We start from the raw sequence: 17,733 nt of genomic DNA on the forward strand, positions 1-17,733 counted from the left end.
GTTTTCTGATGACACCCTCTCATTTTAAATGAGTGCTTATAACAATATTGATCTATTTGTGTGTTTATTTGCATGTCTGTTGTGTGTTTCTGTGTGGAGCCCAACTAGACTATAAGCTCCCTGAGGCAGAGACCACGTCTGCCTTGTTCATCACCGCATACTTTGCACCCCACACACGTTCTTACACACAGTAGGAACTCAGTATTTCTCAAGGACAAAAACACTATAACTGGACAATCAGTAATAACAATAACCCATAACAGAATCTCAATATTTGGCTATAATCATTAACCCAATCAATGTACTTTTACTTTCCATTCTAACCACATACGGTGACATTCCGCAAAGAAATAGCAACTTGCACCGTGTAATTAAGAGTACAAGTAATATTATATGCCTGGTAGGTACGTAAAGCACTAAGATGTATATATTTTTTAAAATTTTATAGGTGATATAACTGTGTTCCCATAGACTTTAATGTTTTAAAAAATCTTAATTGGCAGTAATTGCACTATTTACATGTTAATGAACAACACCTGGCCCCAGCTGGGTATAAAGAGGCTGACAATGTTTTTCTCTCACCTCCCTGGCAAAGAACTAAGCATATGCAATTTTAAAGAGACTTGCTTGCCAGAAATAACACATTCATAATTGGTAGGACAATATGAAATTAGTTCACATGTTTCACCATTCTCAAACAAATGCATAATATTTTTCATGTTTAAAAGCTTTATGATTCAAAGAGGACCTTATTTCCTACACTTGGTGATTATTCACTATCATCAAATTATTCCTGTCAATGAATGTGCCAGAAACTAGCTAAATGGAGGCCCAAGTGGCCTCCTGTAATAAGGGCCCAGTTCCTGGCTTAATCCCTTGAAAAACACTGAGTTTCCTTTGAAGTCATTCAAAATCTATAATTAAATATGTTTGATTTCCTGGTTCTTCTATCCTATGATATTTTAAATCACTACAGTTTTGATTCCATTTCCCCTTATAATAGTAATACCAATTAAGAGGTATTGAGAAGAGACTTCAAACAACAAAGACTTTGTGAGTCATGAAATGGTTCGTGTTAAATTTTTGTATCCGATCATCCATAAACGAGTTGATATTAGCAGGTGTTAGGACAATATGAAAAAAGAGGGGCACCTGGGTGGCTCAGTCAGTTAAGCGTCCGACTTCGGCTCAGGTCATGATCTCACGGTCTGTGAGTTCAAGCCCCGAGTCAGGCTCTGTGCTGACAGCTCAGAGCCTGAAGCCTGTTTCAGATTCTGTGTCTCCCTCTCTCTCTGCCCCTCCCCTGTTCACGCTCTGTCTCTCTCTGTCTCAAAAATAAATAAACGTTAAAAAAAATTTTTTTTAAAAAAAAAGAAAAAAGAAGTACTAGGTCCTCAAACTATATGTGTCCCTAAGAATTCTATTTTATCAATAGAAGAAAGTTTGACATTGCTATCTTATTTCCAAATATAGACAAACCAACCACCAATTGTTTATTGAAGCCTGGTATCCTTAGCATTATAATGGGTACTTTGGGGAAGGGGGTAATGGATGCGCAAAGAGTAAAGTTTCACTTAAAGATACTTATAATCAGGGCGCCTGGGTGGCTCAGTTGGTTTTATGTCCAACTCGGTTCGTTGAGTTCGAGCCTCGTGTCGGGCTCTGCACTGACAATCCCTGCTTGGGATTCTCTCTCTCTCCTGATCTCTGTCCCTCCCATGTTCTCTCTCTCTCTCTCAAAATAAATATAAACTTAAACAAATGTGCTTATAATCTAGTTACAGAGAAAAAAATGACACCGCTACAAGCTAGTACTGGTTTGCATGACAAAGGGAGTATTTGCAGTTCAGAGGAGAGATTGTATATTTACGGAAGTCTTCATGGAAAACCATGTGGACTAAGGGAGAGAAAATGTACTATCTTCCTTGTGCCAGGAAATACGCTAGCTGCCTCATCTCATTTAACTTGCTCAAGGTCACACAGCTTTTAAGAGCCATGAAGATCGGGGACAGGAATCCAGATATGACACTGTATGCATTTCTCATGCGGCTACACGCTAGCCTTGAAGGATGGAGAAAACAGATAAGGTGAGAAGAACAACATGAGTAATGGGGAGAGTGATTTTGAAGTGAGCTGTGCAGAGGAGATTAGTACAAAAGCAAGGATGTGGGGATTCACGGAAAATAACATCAAACAGAGACCAAGGGAAGCAACAGATGATATTTCTAACCTTGAAAGCCTGAAAGAAGAGTTTGGATTTGATGAGGTAGAAATTCAAATGAAATGAGTTACGTGGTAAAATGGAACGTACCGGGTTTTCAGAGGCTGATGGAGTAAAAAGAGGTGTGAAAGACGAGTGGAGTCAGCACTACATAGTAGAGGTGAAGCGTGATGATGATAATGAAGGCAATTTCACTAAATGAACCAGAATACAAGCTCGCATCTCCAGCCCTTAACACAGTGCCTATATATTAAGTGCTCAATAAAATCATGTTGATTGACAAAATCAATGAATAAAGGAAGGAATGGTTATGGGAGATATTTGTGACATCATGGGCATAAACCAGGCTGAAATTTACCTTGGCACTAAGAAAAAGCCTTGTGGTGAAAAGGATATTATTTGTGCTAATAACTAATGAACATTTAAATCACTTGTTAACTTATCAAATAAGCTCAGGATATAATAATAAGGGCTCAAAATAATATTTCAAAAATTAAAAGCAGCTTAAATAAGATAGCACATAATCTATAATTATCAATAATTTTTAAAAAATATTAATGTTTGGCAAGAATGAAAAGAAACAGGTGGTCTCAAGCATTGCTAGATATCAAGGTTGTATTTTACAGTCCTATGAAACACACATTGTAATGTCAACCTAACAAATGTCATGACTTTGTTAATAGAATTAGTGATAGCATCAGTATCATAAAATTCCAAACTTTTTATAAGTCATTTTAGGGAAAGGCTTCCAGTTTGTTTACACAAATCAGAAACAGGGATCACAACAAATAAAAAAGGCTGAAAGGTTTTCTTGTACCTTCTTATTCTATTTTTACTTTTATATGAGCACACTGTGGTAGCAGGAAAAAATGTTTCTATACATTTTATGTGACAGTTTCCCAAGCATGCAATGAAAGTTTATACATAATCACTTTTGAATTAAAAATCCAGGATAGAAATTTTGAAATAAAGCATATAATAGTTTTGATTAAAATAAAACAAATCACTAGAACTTTTCCAATTCCATCCAAAGTGAGCCAGCCAATTTTTTCAAAACTTATTTATTTCAGTAATCTCTACACCCAACATGAGGCTCGAACTCATGACCCCAAGATCAAGACTCGCATGCTCCTCTGACTGAGGCAGCCAGGCGCCCTGAGCCAGCCAATTTCAAAACTCTTAATAACATAACTTTTTTCCTTCAGATTTCTTGAATAGGAGGTATAGACTACTTTTGCCGGTAAGGGTATTTTTAAAGCATACAGAACATTATCCAAAACATTTATACACACACATGCTATTATAAACGATAACAGACGAACAACAAACTGAAAAAAGTTCGTAAATCAAATCCCAAATAAATAACTAATTTCCTTAATATATAAAAGTACCTACAAATCAATAAGACCAATAATACAATGTGGCAAACAATATGAATAGCTTATAGGAAATGAAATGTTAATGGTTCTTAAACACAAAAAATTCCCTCTCTCACTCATATTAAGAGAAATACACAGTAAAAATACAGTTATTTTGGATTTGGGGTCTATCAGAAGGGCAGAGATCAAGATTTTTAATCAGACCCTGTGCTTTGCAAGAGTTTGAGGAAACAGGCACTCTCACACATTGCTGATGTAAATTCAAATTGGCCCAACTTATACTGATGGCAATTTGACAATATCTGACAAATATTGTCAATATTTATCAAAATTAAAAATGCACAGATAATTTGGGATAGAAACTCTACTTCTAGTACTTTACATGTGTAAAATAAAACTAGTGTGTTTTTGTAATAGCAAATAAATAAGACTACCTTAAACGAAACTAATTCAAAACAGTATTGGTAAGTACATTACAGTACATTGGTGCAACCGGCAACTCAGCAACTGCTTCAAATAATGATCTTTAAGATACTCTGTTAAATGACAAAACACAAGGTTTGAAGCAGTGAGTATAGTGTGCTTCTATTTGGACTCAAAGAGGAAATATAACTGCATATGACTGTCTGTTTACATAATATTCCTGAAAAGATACCTAAGAAACTGGTAGGAGTGGTTGATTTCACAGAAACGGGAGTGGCGGGTTGGGGGACGGAGATATTTATCTTTGCTGGATACACTCTCTGCATTAGTTTCTTAAACTGCCAATACTGAAACTATTTTTGACATAGAAAAACAGCAATTTCATACGGTTCAAAAATATCACTGCACTTATACTACATGCATATGAAACCTGTTACTAAAAAGAACGTGTTTGGGGGTGTCTGAGTGGCTTAGTCGGTTAAGCATCCAACTCCTGATTTCAGCTCAGGTCATGATCTCACGGTTTGTGAGTGTGAGCCTCACGTGGGGCTCCGCGTGCGCAGCGCTAAGTCGGCTTGGGATTCTCTGTGTCTCCCTCTCTCTCTCTGCCCCTCCCCCACTTGTTCACACTCTCTCTGTCTGTCTCTCTCTCTCAAAAATAAACATTTTAAAAAAGGAAGTGTTTTAGTAAAATGTGCATCTCATGCAAAAAGTTTTGTTGTTATTATTATTATCATTTTTACCAGAGTTGGTATAGTGCCATCAAATTAACTTAGGACCTGGTCAATTGTGTAGATGGCTATGGAGAATGGAATGGCCAAGAGAGAAACAGCATAGTTTATCTTTGGACAGTAGCTGTAGGTCAGAGGTTAAGAGCCCCATTTCTGAAGCAGACTTCCTGGGTCTGACTCTCGGTTATGTGTCCTTGGACAGACTAAATAACCATTCTGTACCCCAGCTTCACCCATACAATGAAGACAATCACAGTGCCTAACTCATCAGAATATCGTTGGATAAAATAGACCGAATGTCTAATGTGCTTTGAGCAATGCCCAACACACAGTGCTCCACAGTGTTAGCTGCTATTGTCATTATCATCATCACCACTAATATCATTACTATTGTTGTTGTTGTTTGTTGTTGTTATTGATGCGGCTTATTCACTCCTCCAGGGCTTCAAAGTTACTCTCAAATTTTTGTTCTCTTCTCATTTTCCTCCTGAAAGCCCACCACAACTATGCTTGTTTTGGGTCTTTTTGCCGTCGGATCCACTATTCATGTTTCTCTGCCTCTGCTCCTTAGCCCTGCCTCCCATTGCTAGGTCTCCATGACAGCTGACTCTTCCCTTGTCCCCTCAGCCTGGAGGCAGTGGTGGCTTCCTGCTGTTGCTTATACTTGGGTGGCCTCAATGTCCCATATTCAGCTTTTCAGTTCCTCCATGACCTGTGTAACCAGGTTCCAATATTAAATCTCTGTTTTAATTTTTATTTCTCTTCTTGGTTAGACCTTGACTGATACAGCAGGGCCAACACAAGGAGGTATGATAAAGAATGGACGGCAGGCAGTATGTGGTTGGCACTGGTGCCAGAAATGACTCCAGTTCCTCACTAGTTTATTTAACTGAATCCTCTGGATGTGAGCGGACACTGCAAGTAACCTCCAGTGCTAACACTGCGGTAACCAAGTCTTACCAGGATTTAACATTTTCACTAAATCAAGCAGAAAAGGTATTTCTGCCTTGATGGCATATAGCTAATGTTTCCATCAGCAAGTGCTACAAACTATTAATTAAAACACCAGAGTTGACCTAACCAGTACTGAAAGGGAACGTAAGCATCAGTAGTAATGCATAATCAATTGAATGTATTTATGACCGTTTCCTCATTACTTCCTAATGAGGAGTTCAAGATGCTATGCGTGACTGTAGATGGCTGGCAGGCTACTACGTCAATACCTTGGGTCTATCAGAGTCAGCCCAGGGTTTTAGAAATGCTTATTTTCACACTCCGAGGAGCCCATGTGCATAAAATAAAAGGCTCACACTCTACTTATTCTCCATCAAATTATATGCTGTAGCTCAGTGGCAAATAAATAAATAAAACAAAATAATGTAACTTATTGCGTTCTTCAACGTTCATAAAGACGATTTTCAACTTGGTGGCATGAACCGATCCATTAAAGGAACTCACCTAAAACCAAGACGCAACTGAGTTACTCTGCTAAAGCCAGGGATTTTTATTCCAACAGTGATTTCATTATACAGTAAATTATAATGTTCTAATTGGGACTGCAAAACACCAGACAATATTAAATTTTAAATGGCTATTATCTTCTGAAATAGTTGCCAGAGCAATGATGGTAAGAAGCTGAATAGATTCTATTTTTTCTTTAAAATACCATCAGTATGTGCATAGCATTTTATATTTTAGAGATAATTTTCAATAATAAAAGATTCTCTGTTAATTAAAAAAGTAGTTTAGGTGAATAAAGAAAATTTTATCTAAATACTGTACTTGGGGAAACAAAACCGATTTAAGACATTGTGAATCGTTCAGTGAAACAATTGTTCGATGCAACAGTCTGAAGAGACTTGGCAAATAGTCACTTGAGCATTAGAATGGAAACACTGGTATGGAACAAAAGGAAGTAAAACGGCTGAGAGAAGGATTCCTCTGTACAAAAAATGGTATGTGTCACATTTTAAGCAATTTTAAAGACACTTAGTTTACTTAGGGGTTACCTATATTTGAAAATAAGTAAAAGTATTTAAAAAGATTGTAAAACTCTGTTAATGAAAAAGAGTTGAGTCTGATGTTTGAAAATGAACAGAACAGGCTTTTGTTTCTTCTTGAATATTTTGGAAATTATTATACTTGTGAATATGTCAAAAGAGAATTACAAAGATGAAAATCATACAACTGTCATAAAGACAAAATCAATCTTTGAGCCTAAGATGGTAATTATATCAGTATCACCAAAAAGAAAGGACATGATAAAACAGGGGTTGATAAAATATAACAAAGTATGTGAACTTTCTTTCAGACCAATTTGCAAAAACGAAAACAAAAACAAAAAACCAACTCATAAGAATTACAGTGCATTAAAAAATAAATAATCCAGAATACATAAAGAACTTCTACAACTCAACACCAAAAAAATACCCAAACAATACAATTAAAACCTGGGCAGAGGACCTGAAGAAACATTTTTTTTCTAAAGAAGACATCCAAATGGCTAACAGACATATGACAAGGTGCTCAACATCACTCCTCATCAGGGAAATGAAAGTCAAAACCACAGTGAGATATCACGTTCACACCAGTCAGAATGGCTAGGATCAAAAAGACAAGAAATAACAACTCTTGGTGAGGAGACGGAGAAAGGGGAACTCTCATGCACTGCTGGTGGGAATGTAAATTGGTGCAACCACGGTGACAAAATAATATGGAGGTTCTTCAAAAAATTAAACCTAGAAATACCATATGATACAGTAATGCACTACTGGGTATTGACCCAGTAGGAGCCAAAGGCAAGCTGCCCCAGAGTGTGTCACTTTGGCATACTGATCATTTTAATGTTTTTTAAATCTATTTTTGAGAGAGAGAGCACGTGCTTGCACGAGCGGGGGAGGGGCAAAGAGAGAGAGGGGCAGAGGACCCAAAGTGGGTTCTGCATTGACAGCAGCGAGCCCAAGGCAGGGATTGAACTCACGAGCCGTGAGATCATGACCTGAACCGAAGTCAAATGCGCAACTGACTGAACCACCGAGGTGACCCTGGCATACTGATTATTTAGAATAAAAGTTACTTAAGAATCAGTCAGTGCAAGCACATTCAGACCATCTTCTGTCGCCCTGAAAGCAGGAAACAAATCTCCCATATGAAAAATACTTTACCTATACTAAGAATTAAAAGGACAAAGTCATCCTTATTACCAGAGATAGGAACACTGAAGCTGAGAAAGCTGTAGAAACAAACCTAGTTAGCTTTTTACTAATCTACTGCCTCAGCCCAAATTCCACTTAGAACTCTTTGCTAATTAAAGCTCTTAAATATCTATTTTCTTTATCCTGTCGTTTCTTCACAAATTTATTGTCTCTTTGTCTAAAATGTATAAAAATTGTCTGCTTTAGTCATTTCCTTATATCTCCATTTCATTTTGGGGACTGTGTAAGTAATAAAATGTTTTTTTTCTCCTATTAATCTGTCTCATGTAAATTAAAAAAAATTAATGTTTATTTCTGAGAGAGAGAGAGAGAGAGAGAGAGAGAGAGAGAGAGAGAGAGAGAGAGAGAGAATGAGCAGGGGAGGGGCAGAGAGAAAAGGAGACACAGAACGGAAGCAGGCTCCAGGCTCTGAGCTGTCAGCACAGAGCCAAAGTCAGGGCTTGACCTCACCAACTGTGAGATCATGACCTCAGCTGAAGTAGGACGCTTAACCAACTGAGCCACCCAGGTGCCCCCTGTCTCATGTAAATTTAAATCTTAGTCCCACTGGAAGACCTTGAAGGGTAGAAGAAAACTTTTTTCCTTTTCAACAACCCAAAGAAAATAAAAACATTAATTCAAAAAGATATATGTACCCCGATGTTTATTTCAGCATTACTTACAATAGCCAAGATGTGGCAACACCTAAGTGTCCATTGATAGGCAAATGGATAAAGAAGATGTGGTGTGTACACACACACACACACCCCCCACACACACTGGAATATTACATAGCCATAAAAAAAAGATGAGATCTTACCATTTGTGACAACATGGATGGGCCTAGAGGGTATTATGATGTCAGACAGAAAAAGACAAATACCATATGATTTCACTTATATGTGGAATATTAAAAGCAGAACAAATGAACAAAAATACAACAGGAACGCCTGGGTGGCTCATTTGGTTAAGAGCCTGACCCTTGATTTCAGCTCAGGTCATAATCTCACTGTTTCTGAGATTGAGTCACACATAGGGCTCTGCACTGACAGCATGGGGCCTCCTTGGGATTCTCTCTCTCTCCCTCTCCCCACCTCAAAATAAATAAACTTTAAAACAAAAAAAATACAAATAGATTCTTAAATGCAGAAGTTGTCAGAGGGTAGGAGACTGGGGGAAGGGGTGAAATACATGAAGTGGATTAAAAGGTACAGACTTCCAATTATAAAATAAATAACTTACAAAGATGAAAACTGTAGCATACGTATTATATAGTCAATAATATTGTAATAACACTGTATGGTGACACAGATTACACTTACCATGGTAAACACGGAGTAAGGTATAGAATTGTCCAATCACTATGTTGTATACCTGAAAGGAATACTATATGATGTCAGTTATGAATGCTTAATATACGCATGTATGTATATATGTGTGCCCGGGTACACACACCATATTTAAAGTACATACAATAAGCTAAAGAAATATCCCTAAGCACTTGCATTTGGAAATTCAGAAGAATGACTCACAATTTGCAGATCAGTTATTTATATGTAAATGAGTGCTTAAAAAGTGTTTGAAAACCCTTCAGTTTCTCTCAAGTATTTTCTGCTTTCTGCCACCTTGCTTCAAAAGTCTGAATTTGCTTCTCAATCCACAACTTAAACAAAGCAATGGAACGGAGCCTAGCCACTGCACTCATAATCATAAATAATTATAGTTTCAGAATTAATACATTTTACTGTACTGGATTTATGAAATGGGCCATTTGTGGTAGAACTTTAAATATTATCTTAGTTATTCTGGATTAGTATTTTATCACTGTTAATTAGTTCTAAACAGAACAAAGTCCTTTTCTAATTAATCATTTGTATACATTTCTTACAAGAGTTACCAATTTTCAAAGGATAGTCTCTTACCTGTGCTTTATTTTTCTAAAGCAAGTTGTTTTTGAGGTTGCCTTCCTACTGCAAGAGATTATCACAGAGGCGGCAGCAGCTATGTGAGAGGAACTTTACATACACTTCTTTGTCCAATCTTCACTACAAACCTATTCTCAGTGGGATGCTGCCCATTTTGTAGAAGAGGAAACAAGGCTCTGAGATGTTAAGAAACCTGCCTCAATTACACAGCAGTTAAATGACAGAGCTAGGGTTGTAACGAAGTCTTCTCATACTCCCAACACCTGTCCTTTCTCCACCATGCTCTACCCCCTCTCCAGGACATATATAAGAGCGAATGAGAACACTGGCAGAGAAAAACAGGATTATAGTAAAACTTTAGCCGCACAACTCCACCCACACCCCCAAGAAAGAAAAAAGAAAAAACAACTTCCAGACAACATTGTGAAATTATTTATGAATTTAAGCCAATGTATTACACCTTCTCCATTTATGATTCTGCATAAAACAACAGATGCTTGGGACTTCTCCTGGGTCCTGAGAAAATCTGTAGTCATCTCACCAAAAATTCAAGAATGTCCTCTAGATTTGATTTACTGAAGCAGGAAAGTCACTGATTTTTTTAATATTTTGCCATTAAAAGGGTTAAAATAAAAAGGAACTGAAGTGTCATGCTCTCTTAACCAGAAAATTCAGTTGATTAATATACTTCATTTCCTGGACATTTATATTAGTAAAAGCTTTACTCTGTTTAATTTGCCTGTCTCATAGGTTTAGGCAGTGAGTAAATGTGATAGTGCATGTAAAGAGCTTAGAACAGTGCCTGGCCCATCAGTTACCCAAATTGTTTATTACTACTGTTGTTCATTGGTTCATGCAACAAAACCTTACTAAATACCTACTATGGTCCAGGCACAATCCGCAGTGCTAAAGATAGAGTGGTAAAAAAAAAAAAACAAAAACAAAGTTCCTGCTCTTGTGAAATTTACCTTTTAGGATGGAAATATGATTCAGTAATGTGGTTGACACTTTTTTTTGATGTTTATTCATTTTTGAGAGAGAGAGCACCAGCAGGAAAGGGGCAGAGACAGAGGAAGAGGATCTGAAGCGGGCTCCGTGCTGACAGCAGCGAGCCTGACGTGGGCCTCGAACTCATGAACCACAAGATGATGACCTGAGCCCAAGTCCGACCCTCAACTGACTGAGCCACTCAGGTGCCCCAGTCGCTACTTTTATTGTTAATCTATCATCACTGTCATCGTCGTCACCACGGTCATTTCTCAACCAAGCAAGAAACAAGGATGCACCATCTCTGAATCTAATTCCACGGTTACACGCATCCTCTCACTTTTAGGAGCACCTATTAAATGACAGGATTAGCCCATAATCCTTTCAGATCTCTCTCAGGGAAGTTGTCTCTGACTCCCTAGAGCATTTGAACAGATAGTGAACTGGGATATCTTTGAGCTTACAGAACAGGTTGAAGTGTTTTATATGCTGAATTGCTAATAAATGTTTAAATAATAAATGTATGTATGGCAACATTTGATTTGAGAGTTGCTTTTATTATAATCTGATAGTGAGGTTTTGGAGAGTAACCCTCAATCATCTTGAGACTTCACCAGAGGCTACCGTTATTTATAAAAAACTAAAACTAAAACTTCCACATGATCAAATTGGCTCAGGTCAGTTCACCGCAGAAAGCTGTCAGGTTGTGTGAGAATACTTTAAACATTAAAGAAGAACGAAGCAATTTACCTACCAGCAAGTACAGTAACCCCAGAGTAAGGTTATTGCAAGGGTATGCACTCCAAGCCAGTTTGGGACAAAATAAGGTAATGATGACATGATTCTGGGGAGACTATAAATTTAATATAATCCAACAAATTTTAAACAGTCCAACCACAAACTTCAGTGGCCGTCCTTAGATTAGCCAGACTATGGATTATTCTCATTATTAACAACAAAATCAAGAAGGTCTTGCATAAAGATAATCAGAGAAATTCATCTGAATTTTAAAACTTCCAGATGCTTCAACCAATCCTAAATTTCAAAACATTTTCATTGCACAGTCTTATGAACCAAGTCACTTAAAATAAAAAAAAATAATAATAATTGGGAGCGCCTGACTGGCTTAGTTGGTAGAGCATGTGACTCTTGATCTCAGGGTCATGAGTTCAAGCCCCATGTTGAGCGTAGAGCTTCCTTAAAACTAAAAATAGGACAGGGGCGCCTGGGTGGCTCATTCCGTTCAGCATCCAACTCTTGATTTTGGCTTAGGTCATAATCATACGGTCGTGGGATTAAGCTTCCGAGTTGGGTTCTGAGCTGAGCATGGTGGAGCCTGCTTAGGATTCTCTATCTCTCCCTCTGCCCCTCTCTCCAACTTGCGCACACACACACACACACACACACACACACACACACACTCAAATTAAAAAAGTAAAAAAAAGAAAAATAGGACAGCAAAGAAGGTACAGGAAATTGGTGAATTTTTATAGTACCTTAAAATCTCAAAGCGATCTACCCCCTATTTAGATCTTAGGATATCCAACTACAGGAGGTGGTAGTCCCTTTGGTTATATGAGAAAACCTTTACAGATAGGTTTAGTAATTTGGCTAAAGTCAATGACGTGTCATCGACATCACTGGCAATGTGGACTAGAATCTAGAATTGACACTACATCATGTGGTCTCAATGATTTGACACCTAGAGCTTGAAGCTGTAATTCTTCATTTATGATAGAGCAGTATGACTGAAACTTTATCAATACAGGCTCTTCTTCAGGCAACAGGCAAGAAAACATAATGCCTGAGAGAGTCGGGGGAAATGTTCCTGGCCTCTATAATTGTAAGAAACTTATCTTTCTTTAATTATTGCTAACCTTAGCCCTCTCTCATGCACAAGCCCCATAAAATTCTCAAGATCCAAGTTTTTAAAATTAATCTGAATGACACTGGGCCATCTGAATTCAAAATATTCCAGCCCACTCCTTTTTCATATTTCAGTCAATGGATTTTTGTCCTAGTGTTCTGTCCCGATTGCACTTTTCTGACATAACAGCCCATCATTTTCATTCCAATTCTTCCCTATATCAGATAAATCATTTCTCTTTCTTGACTTGGCTTTTACTTACACTTTTCAGTGAGTTATACATTATTTTCATGTCTTCCCTTATACTGGTTATGTAAATTAAAGCTTTTTACCTTACCCAAAGTCAAAGAAACCCCCCCACCCCGACAAACACACATAGACCTTCATTTTGTATTCATTCCATTTAGATTCTCTCCAATTCATCTGACGAGTACAGATACAGATGTGAAAATAACACCCAATTAGATCTTCTAGGGGTTTTCAAGAGAATAAGAGAGATCTCACTTTTTGTGCACCAATAATCATGAAGTCCCAGCGTTAGAAGGGTCCTTGAAGGTCATTGAGAGTAATCACACAAAAATTTTAGATAATCTTTGTCCATTAAATATCATCATCACAGGGAATGTGAACTTCTTGCACTTGTATTGTTTTCCCTCAGTGCTCTCAACTTGCTCAATAAAAGGGGGTCATTTATATTATATAGCTACATAAGATAATCACAGAATCTCTTTGGGATCAGAGTCTATTTAACACAACCCCCTCATATTGCAGGTGGGGAAACCAAGGCCTAGACAGAAAGAGAAACCTGCTGAGGGTCACATATCCAGTTGGTGTATTTACCAAAAGCCACCTCTTGCCCTACAGGCCAGTTCTTGTCTTCTGATGTAGCCTATACTTGATAAATTGCCTTGTCAGTATCACTTCCCCTTTTGAAAGTATATATTAAAAAAAAAAGTATATGTTGTCTTCCATTCAGTAGAGGCAAAGATCAACCAAAGGCTGCATTCACTCTTCCTTATATAAGCCTCCACAACATCTACAACAATATCTGGGACACAGTAGTTACTTTATAAAATTTTGTAAATATGCTCTTATTTCTTTCTCTTAATTTTCAAAGTTCTCAACACATCAAGATAAAACAGATTTAGCAGTGACTTACTGAATACTTCCCTTATTTGTCATTTATCACTATCCTGTACTTATCATTTAGTTGACTATCTCACTAACTCCAAGACTGAATTAGCATTGCAATTAAGATTCCGTGAGACAAGTGATCACTACAGACAGGTGGCTTGTCCTTCCATTTCTGAGTCACAAATAAATCACTATGTCAACAGGATACAGAATGAAAAGTTGATTAAAAATAGACATTTCTGCACAGCACTCAAAGTCCTCATTTGGTATAATTCCCAAGCTTAACGAAGATGATGTGCCATTTCTTATCCAAGATGACCATGAAAAATTAGAACAGTGAGAAAAGCACATATTATGAAAGCTATAAACTTCCCACGGCATTCATTATTACGCATTAAATTTGCTACAAAATATTTCACAAAAAGAGAACTATTACTTGAAATTTCAAAATGAACCTGAAGATTTTTTCCAGTAAATGGTTTTTAAAAGGCAAAAGAAAAGAATTTAGTATAGACTAAAACATTTCAACCAATTTTCCCCTGTCACTCTATTGTGAAAGGCATTAATCCAGCAAACAGGGCATTTGGTGTGGGTGAAATCGTTGGTTTTGTAATTCACTCCATAACCCATTTCTTCACGGCCTGGGATACTTAGGGGCAAAGATATGAGCTTTAAGCAGAGAGGGAAGTTTACTTAGTGAGAGCTTAAGCCAGGCTTTGGGAACGGTTTGGATTCTATTCCATAGTGATAGTGACAAGAATATCTTGGGGTTAAGCCACTTGTAGAGTAGAAAATTCACTGCTAAGGGAGATGGGCTAGCTATCTCAGATTACTAGGGTACATTTATGGCATGGTGATAAGAAGTACCATGCAATAGTAAGAATAGCTGTGGCAGAGACTAATAGCTAGCCACCAAAATCTGTTTTCCCTTTCTTCTTTAGTAACAGAATTATAGAAGTCACATGGCCAACCATCCAGAGACCACACTTCCCAGTCCCCGTTCAGCTAGGTGACTGTGTGATTGCGAGTGTTTCTTCAAGTCTTTCTCCTTCCTACCTGCTGGAATTAGGATGTGGTGGGCGCAGTTTCAGCCACCCATATGATAACAGGGGCGCTTAGGGGATGATGGAATAACACAAAGTGAGGAACCTGGGTTCCTGCATGAGTGTGGGCAGCCAAGGTGTCTGCTCACCCACCCTGGACTATTCAGGCTGTTCCATGAAAGAATAATACATTTTTTGGTTGGGTAATTTTCTTACAGCAACTAGGCCTTTTACCCTAACAAATGGAACCAACACTTACTATATACCAGAAGCTGCTTAAAAGGCTTATTATTACATGTGTCCATTGCATCCATCCACCTGTGCCAAAGCGCCCCCTATACTTTAGGTCATAACTGAAATGCAACTTCTCCCCAAATCCTTTTCCCAATTGATGTCTAAGCTTCCACCAGCTGAACATAACCTTGTCTGTCTCCTTCTCACAGGACTTCTCATTTTCTAAGCTCATAAAGTAAGTTCTGTTTGTGTAGGTCTTATCTCTTCTACCAGAATAAATTTCATGGGAGTGAGTTCATATCTTATTCTCCTGTGTAACCTCTAAAGTGCCCGTAGTATGCCTTTCTCAAGAGGTGTTTATTGACTGAATGAAGGACTGAAACATTTGAGATTCGTGCTGTTTTTCTATAATCTTCTGTTGTAGCTGAATGAGCCTGGAGCAAGTACGCATGTGTCATGGGCAACAAAAGCAGAAAAGAATCTACGTCTCAGAATAGGTAACAAGTTGACCCTAAAACAACTTTTACCTATAGCCCTGCTATCTTAGGTCCTATGCTGCCTTCTTTTTCCAGCATTTCATTGCTGTAAAGTAATGCGTGGTAGTTACCATAAACAGTTTACGCTCATTACTGAGTCCTAACTGAATTGTGGGAAATGTCCCTTTGGTCCTCTTCCAAAGGCGTAGTAGAGTCAAGTACTGAATAAGACAGGAGCCATTTTGAACCTAAAACCTACACTGTTACATTATGCTGCTTTTCTTTTACTTGTCTTTACATTTCACCATCATTTTTATAATATGGCAGAGACCTATAGGTTATATTTGGTACAGAAGGGCAATAGTTATTGGTGCAAGTGGAAATTTACCTGCAATTTTCAAAGAAGTGATTTAGCCACAAATAAATGTGCTTACCAATTTTTGCATGAAATCTTGGGTTGAAATTATTTATTTATTATTTTTCCCTACCACTGTAAATCAATGTAAAATAAGAAGGTTTGAGTGAAGCAAACTTTGCTCTAACAAACTTTCTTTCTTCTTTGTACTTTGATATTTCAATACTTAACATTTCTTAATTCCTTGTGCCAGCAAAGGGGAAAATCAAAAGACAAAAGTGTGAAACACTAAAAATTAGGATGAGCCTCAAAAATCTGTGAGCCCAAAAGGCTAGTATGTGAATTTACTATCCTTATAGAGTTTATTTTTCCTCCTTTACCTAAAAATCATATTTTAAATTTACAAAAGTATATACACTCATCGCACAGAAAGAACCATCATAAATGATTTAGTGGACATCTTTCTAGTTGATTTAAAACATACCTAATCATGTTTTCCAAGAAATTATGATAATTACATAGACATACTTTTATAATCAGCTTTTTTCTACTTAACATATGAAAAATGTCTCATGTCATTAGTCTTCTAAAGCATTATGGTTAATGCTGCCTAATGGTTCTACTCTAGAGATATACCCTAATTTATTTAACCAGACCTCCATTAACAGGACTTCCCTCCTGTCTTTTTGTCTCTTCATTCCTTCACATTTATTTCATTTATACCTAATAGCACAAAATGTAGGAGTAAAAATAGTTATCAATATTTTAATAAGATATTTAGACGAATTTGCCTTTTAGTCAAAACTTTCATTTAACATTTTTTAAGAGAAAATGGATGCTTTTAGCTCAGTGGATTGAAGGGAAATGAGGCAAATGTCTTAGGCCTAAGGCTCTCTGTACCTGTCAGCATCTCTTTTTCCTAGCTGCTATATCCGCTGGACACATATTTTTCATGTACTTTATGGAGAGCCACCAAAGACATACAACATTAAGTGTGGTTAGGAGCCACTCAATGGAAGAAGAACCAAACAGGTGCGTATAAGAGGGAGTGCGACATACATGAATTTACATATGTACCCTGCAATGAAAGGAGTTTATACAAGTCTGTTTGGCTTCAAAGCCCATGCTGTAAACCACTGCCAGGTTGGTTTTATCAGGTCCGGAAAGACCAAGCAGGATGTAACTTCGAAAATTAAAAATACAATCCATTTATTTTTATTTTTTTAACGTTTATTAATTTTTGAGAGACAGAGAGAGATAGAGCATGCGCAGGGGAGGGGCCAAGAGAGAGGGAGACAAAGAATCCAAAGCAGGCTCCAGGCTCTGAGCTGTCAGCACAGAGCCCAACGCGGGGCTTGAACTCATGGACCACGAGATCATGACCTGAGCTGAAGTTGGATGCTTAACTGACTAAGCCACCCAAGAGCCTCCAAAACACAATCCATTTACTGGGCAATACTACTAACATGAAATACTACTTCCTACCTTTCATACTTTAAGGTCAGAATAATGTTCATAAGGGCAGCATTTTTTTTTCCTACTTGAAGATTTCTAGAAATAAACAAATCTAACATCCCAACAATTGCCTTACAGAAAATAAAATTTTTAAAAGAGGGCAGAAATTTCTTTTCCATTACATACGTTACTTCCCCTGAAATAAAAACGATGAAACAGGAAGGTGATGAGATACCAGAAAATAAGGAAAATAGCATTATCCTATAGATTGATTTTGGATTGAGTGATATTCTATAAGTGGAAAATGAA

The 17,733-nt window shown here is 37.4% G+C and overlaps 1 protein-coding gene across 1 annotated transcript in view; it reads right to left on the reverse strand.

The window, feature by feature from the left end:
- TENM1 (teneurin transmembrane protein 1) overlaps positions 1–17,733 on the reverse strand; it is a 734,132-nt gene that overhangs the window by 405,395 nt on the left and 311,004 nt on the right. The gene's annotated exons all lie outside the window — the stretch shown is intronic.

This window comes from Panthera tigris, chromosome X (assembly GCF_018350195.1).
Source record: "Panthera tigris isolate Pti1 chromosome X, P.tigris_Pti1_mat1.1, whole genome shotgun sequence".
NCBI classification, from domain to species: Eukaryota; Metazoa; Chordata; class Mammalia; order Carnivora; family Felidae; genus Panthera; species Panthera tigris.